Below are 8859 nucleotides of genomic sequence, written 5' to 3'. Positions count from 1 at the left end.
AAGACTGTTCAAAGTGCTGGAATCAAGAAGAGACGTATCAGCTAATCAGCTGATACGTCTCAGATGGAAACCTTTTCTACGCAGGGACGAAAGACCTGATGAACTTGAGTCCAGGAGGAAAATGACGGTAACGACAAACTGTAACAGGCCAATCAGACGAGCTTTCTTCTTCTTATCAGTTTCTAAACCTTAGAATCTCACGGTGACTATGATTTCTCTACTTCCATGTATTGTAGGTTCATTTTCCGAGTAGCGCTAATCGACTGCTGCGTGAGATCGTAGTAAAAGCAGGAGGCTGTTGAAGTGGTTGAAGAACGTCGACCAAACACTTCAGAACAATCTTCCTCGACCTTCATTCAGACTGAAACACTGTGTTCAAACTTCAGTGAGATTTTAAATCCTGAATCAATGTGAAAGATTGGAAGCTGAACTAAACGCTGTGAGGATCCTGATGCAAAGGTCGATTATTTATTTTCTTCCAAATCAGTCACATTTTTCTGGAGCTTGTCTGCATTACTGAGTCCGTTATTAAAACAAATCTCCATCCACACGAAGAAAAAACAACTACAAGCGTAGGTGGCGATAAAGAGAGAGACGAACGCTGTGATCAAGTTATATTGTTTGAGGCAGACGTCTGTGAATGTGGGTCATGTGGAGCAGTGATGCTAAAGTTAGCTGCTAACTTGTAATTAGACCTAACATTGCTAGATTTTAAAATCTGCCCTTTGGAAGTCGTTTGTACGAATAATTTGAGTGACTTAAAACACTGCGTGGACGAGAAACAGGAAAAAGTCAGTTTTTCCAAAATATTCAGTGTGAACTGAGCTTTAATCTTACTGCATCTGACCACGCCCCTTTAACACCTTGTGACACCTACATGTGTGACGACTGGTGGACACACGCACGTCATCGCCTAAACCTAACTATAGGTCTACTGTCATTCTGCAGAACGAATCACACTGAGTTGAAGAACTTTGAGTGAACGTGGATTCTGATAAATGTTCTGTCCTAATATTCCGGCACATTGATATTGTCTGTGTTAGCGAGGAGGCCGGTGACCCTCCTGCTTCCTGTGGCAAATTGCTTCACGTGGAGTTTAACTGAACTTTGACCCGATAATATGAAATCACGTTTTGAGAGGTGATTTCAAAACAGACGATGAAGTTTCAAGTCGTGAGAATTTAGAATCGTCCGATCATCCACCTTCATTAGTTCAATCGTCACTTCAGCCTCCGACTCCGACACTGAACTGATCGAACCAAATGCGCTGACAGAAAATGTTTTATTTCCTGATCCCAACATTTAACTGCAGATTTTATTCAAACCAGATTAATACTGTAGAATAAATTGTGTTTTTTACTTTCTGCTCCTTGAACTTGAACTTGAGTAAAAGGTCCAACGCGAATCTGAAGCTTTGTTTCTTCTGATCGGAGGAAACGCGACGTTTGAAATGTCCTGAAATGTCTAAATGATAATCTGAGAGTTTGTCTGTATCCTGTGTCGCTGTGATATATGATATATGATGTATGATATATGATATATGATCCTAATATGCAATTATTTTCATGTACGACACTGACGCACTTTGATCGTCCTGCATGACGCTGGTGTCTGACAGTTTTACGTTCATCCTGGAGCTATGTGAGGTTTCGTTCTCTCTCAACATCACTACCTTCTCCTTCCGTCGGTCACATGTGCATGAAGAGCACGTCGCTGTGTTCACGCTGGAGGGAAACCTCAACTTGTTCTTCACTCATCATCAGGAATGAAAACTGTATCAGCACAAAGTATTTATAAAAAAATCACATCAAATGTCAATAAATTATTTTATACTTTGATTCGTCTGGTTTTTATTAAACCTCTTTGAGGAACTGATTTTAATTTCATTCCCTTTTAACATTTTCAAAAGATGGGTTACCATGACGACCCTGCTGATGCTGTTTGTTTACGTGAATTATAGAGTTGAAGTCAATCAGTTAATTAGTTAATCATGTTTCTGTCTCCCCAGGGATCGTTTGTTCTCATAATTCAGATTTAAACTCAGAATCAGTTTCTTGCTCCAGAATTCATGTTTTACATTTGGAGTTCGACATCTTTTTACTTGTCACATGGTCCTCGTCCCTAAAAAACATTTGGTCGTGTTGTGTGTTTGTAAAAAATACAAAATAATAATTACTGGGTTTCTTACAAATCAAATCTTTGTATTGTGTTTGTCCAGTTTCAGTTTGACTCACGATGAAGAACCAGGTGAAAAACACCTGGGAGTCTCTTCATCAGCCAGCTGTGTTGCTATGGTTACCTTCAGTTGAAACCTATCACGAGCTCTGATTTGATTAAACCATCCGTCCACCTGCCGGCCAATCAGAAAGCAGCGTGTGTGTAAGAATCCTACATTGTTTCGAATGTGAGAATTTTATCAGGTGACGTCATCGGTGGGAATTTTCTCTTCAGGTGGTTTTTGTGTTAAATTAAAAAATCTCGTCAGATGAACTCGTTCCCCCCCCCCCCCCCCCCCCCCCCCAGAACAAGATCTGTTCTCTGCAGAGCCGACACCCCTCCCACACCTCTCCTCCTCCCCCCTCCTCACTTGATCTGCATTGCAGTGGCAGCCCCCCCCCCCCCCCCCCCCCCCCCCCCCACTGCCTCTCTCTGTCTCACCCTGGTGCCACAGCGCCCTCTACAGACAGACTATAGAGTTTCATCCTTTGAATCAACTATAATAATAATTTTATTAATGCAGCACTTTTCAAAACAGCAGTTTCAGAAACACAAAAACCAAACTCAATAAAAACCAAAGACAACAGATAAAATAATAAAACATCATTTAAAAGTGATGGCAAAAAAAGATACCCCCCCCCCCCCCAATAAACCGGACAGAAGAAGAAAGATAAAAGAAACATAACAAGTAAAAATCAAGTTGTCAATGATTTAAAACATTTTCCAGCTCAAAATGTTTCCACGGCTCCTCCTTTATTTCCTCGGTGAAAAGTTGAGATGAAATTCCAGCTCATCCATAGAATAGAATCAAGACAAATTCATTTTCCAAAGAAACCTTCGTAAAAACAACATTAAAAACAAGTAACCGACACATGAGAAATATAAGAAACACAGTAAAATGAAATCCAGAATCAAAACAAAGATCAGTCACAACCTATCATTTATTATTTTAAACTTCTGGAGACACATCGAGGCAGAAACATCATTTTCCAAAGTCCCAGTTTGTTCTTTGCATCTCGTTGCCTCAACTTTTATTGACTCTTTTTATTTTTCTATATTTTCCTTCCCTGAGACTCATGTGCAGCTGCGGCCAATCACGACGCCCGTCTGTAACTGATAACTTTTATTTTCACTTTTCAAACCTCATTAAACATTTTTAGAAGTTTGATGATTTCAGATTTCGTCCGTCAGAGTCGTGGTGACGCTCAGTGGCTCCGCCTCCAGGTCACAGAGGTGAATTAACACAGTGGAGAGCGTGTGTGTGTGTGTGTGTGTGTGTGTGTGTGTGTGTGTGTGTGTGTGTGTGTGTGTGTGTGTGTGTGTGTTCAGCAGCGTCAGGTCGACTCACAGCTTCCTTCACTCTCCTCCACCCCCCCACCCTCCTGGACCCTTCTTACACCGGACACTGCCGGGCGTCATGGCAACAGGTGAGGTCAGCCCCCTGATTGGCTGTGTGTCCTGGGATGTGGCGTCCCCAGTCAGAACTGCTGAGTGGACCCTCCTTTTTAAAGCACCCCCCCTCAGCATCACCCCCCACACGGCCTCCTATTATTCCTCCGTCGTGTTGTTGTGTCCTGACTGAAGCTTCTAGTGCGAGAGGAAAAACTGCAGCGGGATCATATATGTGCCTCTGCAGGGACGCCGGGGGCATAACCTAACAAATGTGTGGGGTCAACTGGTAAGTGTGTTGTGTTGCGTGTGCAGAGGTAGGGAGCCGAGGTAGAGTACTGCTAAGTTGTGATGGAGGAGGTGGACATCATCACCACTTTTAAATCTGTTGCCCTCCACACGTTTCGCTGCCTCGCGGCCAGAACTCGGACTCCTGATGAATTTAAGGCAAGTGTGTTCTTTAGAGTCGTCGACCTTTTTCAAACGTTTGCTCTGAGAAACAACTTAGTAGTACCTCTATTCTCCCACACAGCACCAGTACAGCCTGGACTACCAGGTTTTGGGATGAATGGTTCTTCAATGCTGGAGCGGAGAGACGTTGTGACATGATGATGATGATGATGATGATGATGATTATGATGATGATGAGCTGCTGCTCGTTTGTGACTCAGATACTAAGAGTGAGTGGCAGGACGCACAAGGACAATGTCAAAGTTACCTGGTTCATCTGAGACGAAGGACGTCAACGACCGGTCAGTAACAGAGAGGAGGAGGAAGAGGAAGAAGAGGAGGGGGAAGAGGAGTAGGAGGAAGAGTAGGAGGACGAGAAGGAGGAAGAGGAGGAGGAAGAGAGGAGGATACAGGATGTTGTGATTTTATGATCGAACCTGTTTCTGCAAAATTAACAAAGTTTTGTAAAAAAGAAGAAAAACGACAGAAGGAAAAAGAAGCAAAGACCAAACGAGATGAAAGTTTGAAGGTGAAGACGAGAAGAGACAAAGAGTTTGAACGAGAGGAAACGAGTTGTTCCTGTAAAAGAAGAAATGAAGTGATCACAAGGAGGAGGAAGAAGAGTAGGGGGGGGGGGTGCTACACAAACAACGTTAGCTCCGCTACAGTTAACGTCAAACCCCCACAGGACACAACAATGGCGTCTGAACGTTGCTAGATTTCTCTCTGGCTGGTTTCACTTTGCTCGAACAGCACAACGTCCGAACAATTGACGGTTTCTCTGTTTCCCGCCGCTCAGCAGCTCGCGACTCGTATAAAAACACAAAGGTCGCAGCTGCCGCGGCGTTTCAGCGCTCGCAGGCGTAAAGAATGTGAGAGCAAACTGTTGCTATGGTGCTTCGGTGAGGAGCGACACCGGTGAGGTTCTGTCTTTCTAATCCAGGCTTTGTGAACCAGGGGAAGTCGTCGCTGCCGCAGACGCCAGAAGACGAGGCTTCGCTCCACGTGGCGCTCGCTGTGGTTTGAAAGGCAGAGATGTGATTGGTCAGGAGGTTCTATTGGCGTCAAACTCTGGATTAAAAGATTAAAAGAGAAATGAAAAGAGCGACGGTGACAGAAAATCTGCTTTTTCTGTTTCTTTACACATGAAATCTGCAGCGTTGAGTCAATCTACCTCAATTATTTTCGGACTGATCGGTTATTTATTCAAACTAATTTATTTTCTTGACAAAAAGTGAAAAATTATTTCAAACAAAACAAACGTTTGCTAAAGTTTAATATTTTAAGCGACTAAATGAATAAAACGTGACGAGAAATAATTTCCTTTTATTATAGTTATTTAAATATTTTTTGTTTTTGATATGTGAAGCTTCCTAATTAATCTGTTCATTTAGAAAATAATTAATAGATTCATTAACAACATTAATAATATTTATTTATAACGTTTAACAGCTGCAAAATAAAATATAGTAAAGATTTTATTCCTGTTTGTATTTAAGACGATCGAAGGTTAATTCAGGTTCAATAAAACAACAACGACTCGTTTGTAAACGTTGTTAAAAATAAAATTGACAACGTGGATATTTTTATCGGACCTGAATTTGTTTCTGTCGTCAGCTGTGATTCGTCAGTTTGACGTGTTGCAGGTCGGATGTGTGTTTGTGATCAGATTGTTCCGATGTTGACGTGACGCTGATTTCGTTTCATTTCTTTTCTCTTCGTTACGAATAAAAACGTGTTTACAGAGAGAAAATGTCAAAAAGGATTTTAGCGAATTTTAGGGGCCCGACACCGAACTGAGCCACGACACATGACGGACGTTCTCGTCTTCGGCCGAACGTCTAACATCATGAAGCTTTTGTGTCATGTGGCCTCGTGAGTTTCTGACGTGGTGTCGTTGCAGTTTCCTGTTCAGAGACATTCATAGAATTTAAAGGCGTCGCTGTGAATGTGACCGTCCTCAGCTCGGGGCCCCGTCCTCAGCTCGGGGGCCCGTCCTCAGCTCGGGGGCCCGTCCTCAGCTCGGGGCCCCGTCCTCAGCTCGGGGCCCCGTCCTCAGCTCGGGGGCCCGTCCTCAGCTCGGGGGCCCGTCCTCAGCTCGGGGCCCCGTCCTCAGCTCGGGGGCCCGTCCTCAGCTCGGGGCCCCGTCCTCAGCTCGGGGGCCCGTCCTCAGCTCGGGGGCCCGTCCTCAGCTCGGGGCCCCGTCCTCAGCTGGTAACCGCCTGCATCTCTGACACTGTTGTGGCGTCTCTGGTCAAAAACACGTGATCACATTGATTCTGTTTCCTGCTCATTTCCTGCGTTTTCTCCATCATGTTTAGAGAAACGGTTTAAACTTGAGTCTTGAACTTTATTGAAAGAAATAAGACAAGTGTGTCGGACGTTCTGTGACTGGTGATGTGAACAACTCATTGTGTGGTTCCTGCAGGTTTCCCAAGGGGACGCTACTGAGAAGCTGGCTCACCAAGTCGCGGCCCAGGTTGCTGCTGCTGATCGCCGGGTTGAAGAGGCCTCAGGTGACACTGATGAGGAGGAAAAGGATGAAGCGCACAAAAGTAGCAAAGGCCACGTAAGCGGTAAATATAGCTTATGTTGCACGGAGGAATGCTTAAACCCGACATCGACACAGACGCAGGAAGTGGTCAGAGGAGCGAAGCGTAACGTTCACGATGAAAAAAGTGTTTTTGCTAAACTCACAAAGTATCTTTTTGAAATGTTACACACACTGAAGTTTATTTTCTCAGGTTCAGGAAACATGACGGTTAAGTTTAAAAAATATATATAATGGAGACATTCTCTTTTTTTAATGTAAAATCACAGACTGTAAAAATCTGACGTAGACTCCGGGTCCAGAAACCTGTCTTCTGTGTAGTGACCAGCAGGGGGCGACTCCACTGGTAGTTTCTATAGAAGTCTCTAGAAAGTGACTTCTCACTTTATAACGTCAGGAAACATTCAGGAGTTTCTGTCTCAGTCTCAAGTTTCAAGTCTTCTTCAAACAGCTGATGTTCATTTAGTGAATTATGATCATTTAGAGTCAAACAGACCATAAACCTGATGTATCGGGGGGGTGGATACCACAGTGTGATTGACAGCTGTTGCCGTCCAATGGATGCAGGTGGCAGGTGTGGGTGGGCGTGTCCGCCAGCTCTCGGTCAGGCTCCACCCCCTGCTCCTCCAAATATGGTTACTTCTGGTTTCAACAAACCAAGATGGCGCCGAACACGATGTGAAACCTTGGCTTCGGCTCACAAACCAACGGGTGACGTCACCGTGACGGTTGTAAAACAAAAACCAGCATCTTTCCGGAACGTTAAATCTAAACTTGTTTCTTTAAGCGGTTCAGTGTGAAGGATTCAGGAGCTTCTATCGGAAGTGAAAACAAATCTTAACGTTTTCATTCGTATCCTCTGAAACTGAGATTATTATCATTTATAAATAAACTCTTTATTGCTGAAGTATTTCTCCCTTTATATCCACGGAGTCCGTTTGTACAGTTTGTACAGTTTCCTGCCACACACAAGCCGTGAGGTGTTCAGGTGGTTGTATTATTCAGAGTCTCCACTAGATGTCACTAAATCAAACACACTGAACCTTTCTAAACAAACCTGGCTACATTCAACCGTGTTGTTGAGGAAGGAATCTGGTGGTTTTTAAGGGCTGTTGTGTTCACATTGTGGTTGTTTTATAATTACTCGACTTGTTTAATTACCTTCATGTTTGTCTGGATTTTCTTTGTCCAGAAGAACTCTGATGACCTTGGTTGTTTCCTCCAGAACCTGCAGTCGAATGCCCCACTTCACCTGAGTCCTCCCCAGAGACGATCTTCTCCTTAGACATGGAAGAGAAAGAGAAGGAAGAGTGTGAACGATCTTTGCCCCAGCGACGAACTCAAACCCAGGAACCACAGAACAGATCGAAGCCAGAGAACAAAGCACAGAGATCCAGACCTCCAGATTAATCCGGATTACACCAGACCTGGACTGCCAGCTTTCTCACCCCCCTCTTCAAATACACATGTGTTTTGGCTCATTCGACTGTAATGACTGTGGCCTGTTCATCACTTCTACCCAACGACAAACTGTTGGTAGAACTCAGCTGTCCCTGTGTTCTCAGTTTTCCAGGTTGATGTGTTTGAGTCTCAGAAGATGAAGCAACTGCTGATTAAACTCTGAAATCTGACAGGACGCCCCCTGCTGTCTCACGTTCTTCTGTCAGAGACAAACATTTAGCTTTTACACGACTAACACCAAGAAAACGTGTGAACGTTCCAAACCTGTGTGATGATTCAAACACCGCATTTAAAAAAACAAGGTTGCTAATTATGTTGTTTTTGCTCAATAAACTGCAGATTTAAAAATCCTTAAAAAAAACTCACTGTTTGTTGTAGATATTAAATCTAACTGTTAAATGTTGGATCTAAATCTAAATATCAAATCTACATATTAAATCTAAATGTTAAACAGCTCTGTTAAATCTAAATCTATATGTCAAGTGTAAAATTAAATCTTAATCTAAATGTTAAGTCAAAGTGTAACTAAGAAGCTATTTAGCTAATATGTAAATTTGTGTGTACCAATATAAAAGCTTGATGATCCAGGGATGTTTCTCCCTGTCTCCCTCTGCTGGTTAGACTTTGGAACTGTCCTCCATATATTTAACTTTTGAATTTAACATCTTTAATATATTTTATACAAATAAGTTAAATATGACAAAGTTCAGAAACATTTCAGTAAATCTGGCAAAAGAAAGTAATTAAGAAATTCACACATTTTAAAATGTTTTCCAGATGTGCTGCTTCAC

At 43.0% G+C, this 8859-nt stretch overlaps 1 long non-coding RNA gene across 1 annotated transcript; it reads left to right on the top strand.

The window, feature by feature from the left end:
- The first annotated feature begins 3727 nt into the window (after positions 1 to 3727).
- On the top strand, positions 3728 to 8242 carry LOC117764759. Its single transcript, XR_004614433.1, has 3 exons — positions 3728 to 3895; positions 6485 to 6632; positions 7833 to 8242. It is a non-coding gene; the product is annotated as an uncharacterized LOC117764759 (long non-coding RNA).
- The last annotated feature ends 617 nt before the right edge of the window (positions 8243 to 8859 follow it).

This window comes from Hippoglossus hippoglossus, chromosome 1, assembly GCF_009819705.1.
Source record: "Hippoglossus hippoglossus isolate fHipHip1 chromosome 1, fHipHip1.pri, whole genome shotgun sequence".
In the NCBI taxonomy this organism is placed as follows: domain Eukaryota; kingdom Metazoa; phylum Chordata; class Actinopteri; order Pleuronectiformes; family Pleuronectidae; genus Hippoglossus; species Hippoglossus hippoglossus.
The sequence above is the reverse complement of the archived record's forward strand: the minus strand, read 5'-3'. Positions and strand labels throughout refer to the sequence as shown.